Source organism: Podarcis bocagei, assembly GCF_964188305.1.
Source record: "Podarcis bocagei genome assembly, chromosome: Z".
NCBI lineage: Eukaryota > Metazoa > Chordata > Lepidosauria > Squamata > Lacertidae > Podarcis > Podarcis bocagei.
The window spans coordinates 21,315,663-21,318,816 of NC_138140.1; positions in this window are offsets into that span (position 1 = coordinate 21,315,663).

A 3,154-nucleotide genomic window follows, 5' to 3' on the forward strand; every position below is an offset into this window, starting at 1 on the left:
GCCTCTCTGCCACTAAGGTTTGTGGACATCCAGAGAAGCTGAATGTTGGAAGCTTCAGGGCAGATTTTAAAAACGACTTCTTCAAGCAGTGTAGAGTTAAACTGTGGAACTTGCTCCCTCAGGAGGCAATGATGACCACTAGCTTGGATGGCTTTAATTTGGATGGACAAATTTGTGGAGGGAGAAGCCTATTGATGGCTATGCTCTGCCTCTACAGCTGGAGGCAGAAAGGCATCTGAATCCCAGTTGTGGGAAACTGCTGGAGTGAAGAGGCTGATCATCAGCTCCTAAGAGTGATGGAGAAGCAGCTGACCTCCTGCTGTTCACACACACAAAGATCTAACCAGTGCTGTTTTTCTAGAAAAAGAAGTGCTGGGACTCACCTTGAACACCTCCCTCATTCTCTTAGACTGGCAATGGCACCCACCTGAGAGGGGCCAGACCCAAGTTCCCATGAGTTCCCCCTGAAAAGAAACACAACACCTGGACATAACCATGCTGTTATGTGGTGTTGCTGCCATGGACCACCTGAACGAAGCTCACAGAACATATTTGGGAATCCCTGGGTTAGACTAAACCCATTACAGTGCAAATGAAGGATGAAGAACAGATGCTTACACTTAGAAATAATTAGGCAATGACAATGCCATGAAAGAAACCAGCTCTAGATTAGAACATTTCTCTCTTATACACATGGACCCAAATTCCTTCCTGAAAGATGAAAAAGACCACCCTTAATTAGAGATTCAGGAATGCTTTCCTCTCTGTTGATTCATTAACCTTTCATCCCTACTTTTTGTAATTTCCCTGCCGAGAGTTTTCAGTGCCTGTTTTGTTTTGCTTTCTTTTCTAACAAAGCAGCACAATAATGGTATTTAAACAAGTACTGTGACAAATCCAAAGTTTGCCCCAAAACTGTAGCCCACGTCATTTAGCTCTGTCCCTCCTCCCCCATTGTTCTCCATACTCTTATTATAAATATCTGTCATGCTGGCTTTTCAGCATCCGTTTGGGACTTTGGGAAAGGTTTTATTTCTGCATTTGACTAGCTTTAAGCATGTGATTTTAAACTCTTAGAGAACACACAAATGCCTCCTGGTAAAGGAAAAGTCTTTGATGTGGCTTAAAAGCACCTGGCATCTTTGCAAGCTCTGTAAAATAATGACAGCAATAATGCTACAGTTCTAGAATGAGTTCCTAACACAACAGTGAACCTGCCTCCAGAGCTAAGTAATGGATTTGGGCAGCGGTTTTCAACCAGTGTGTCATGGCACCGTGGGCTGCCTTGAATGATAGTCAGGGGTGCCGCGGGCAACACTGGCCTCCGTCCCTCTTTCCCTCTCTCCGCTGACGCCCTCTCGGGTCTCTGCCTCCCAAAGGCTTGCACAACTGTTTGTTGCAGCAGCCCTGGCTAGAAGCTCCCCAGGCGAATGGTGCCTCTGGGGCTGGCCGGGGGTGCTGGCTGCCAGGAGCTGAATAAGCAAGCAAGTGGGTGAGGGAGCCCAGCCAGCGAGTTTACCAGTCCTTGCTGTTGGGAATGGACAGACAAGTGGGAGGCTGGGTAGGCAGGTGCTGCACTGGACTTTATTGTGCTTGCTGTGTCTGAAGCCTGCCTGGAAGCTGAGTGCCCAGTGCTGAAGGGAAGCCTTTCTGCCACGCAGGCCCAGCAGCGCCCATTGCTGGCCTCATGTTCACCAGCTACATTGCTGGCCTCATGTTCTTCCCAGGCCCCTGTGGGAAACAGTGTGAGCTTTCTTTGGGGCAGGGGGGCAGCTCAGAGATAAGGGGCAGTGGCAGTGGCTGCCTGTAGAACTCCCAAGGAGAGGGGAAAGGAGAGGAGGCTGAAGGAACCCTCCACAAGGGAGGGTGTTGAGGAAAGGGTGAGAGGCTGCTAGCTCTGCAGGCAAGGGGTGACATAACTGGGCTTCTGAGTCCAACAGGGGTGCCGCAGAAAGAACGTAGCTGGTCAAGGGAGCCATGGACTCAAAAAGGTTGAAAACCTCTGGGTTAGGGGATAGGAAGGAGGTATAAACAAAGAGGTAGAATTGGGTTAAATTCATGTGTTTCTCACTTAGATCTTGCAATTAACAAGTCACCTCAGGCTGGATCTGAGACTCCTTAAGCTTCTGGGTGGCTGTATGGCCCCAGCTATTATGCTGAGTGCTAGCCTCCAAAAATCAGCACCAGACCCTGGACTTGCATGTCATAAGAATATAAGAGCCTGCTGGATCAGGTCAATGGCTCATCTAGTCTAACCCCTTATGGGAAGCACATAAGCAGGATCTGAGCACAAGAGCCCTCTCTACCACTGTGACTTCCAGGAACTGGTATTCAGAAAAATGGCTACCTGTGACCATGAAGGCATAGCATGGCCATTGTGGCTAGTAGCCATTAATAGCACTCTCCTGGCCTTGAAGTAATCCACCTCCCTATGTGGCTGAACTGCCCCTGGTTTGAGTGGACTTGTTCTGATTTTCTCTAAGTTTCCTCTCCCTTGTCCTACAGACATTTGCTAGGCAGAAGGAGCTCTTCCCCTCCCTATTGACACATGTTCACCTCTGCCGATAATATTTTTACAAGCCGCCCCGGTTTCCAAGTGGTGAAATACTCCAGGGGTTCCTTGGAATGAAGATCAGCAGAACCTGTGATGTCTTTAGGATACATGGTTTTATTTGTACATATATACAGCCTGAGCATCAGACAGAGGGGCTCACAGCATTAACACCCAATGAGAACTTGCTCCTCCATTAGTCATAGCTTTGGATCCAGCACAGAGCAAGCAGGTCTCTCTGTGTTTCCAGCTTCCAGCCTGCTTCCAGCTCAGCTCTCACACAACTAACTGCTATCCAATTGTCATTCTACCATCAGCCGGAGGACCCCAAGAGTCATAGCTCTTGCAGCCCAGCTCATCCTTTTGGGATGCTGATCCTGGCGCTTAACTACTCAGCCACAGCTATTGCCTAGACAATAGGGACTGGTTTGTTGAGCTTGTTCTCATACCTTTTTCACCCACCTCAAATACAGGAACCCCAGAGTTGGAAGGGACTCAGGGCATCATGCATACTGTTCCCCGAAACCTGCATCAATATTCACTCTGGTTTGATGGGATACTCTTCCTCCTAGCTGGGCCAACTCAAAGTAGTGAGAGAAGACG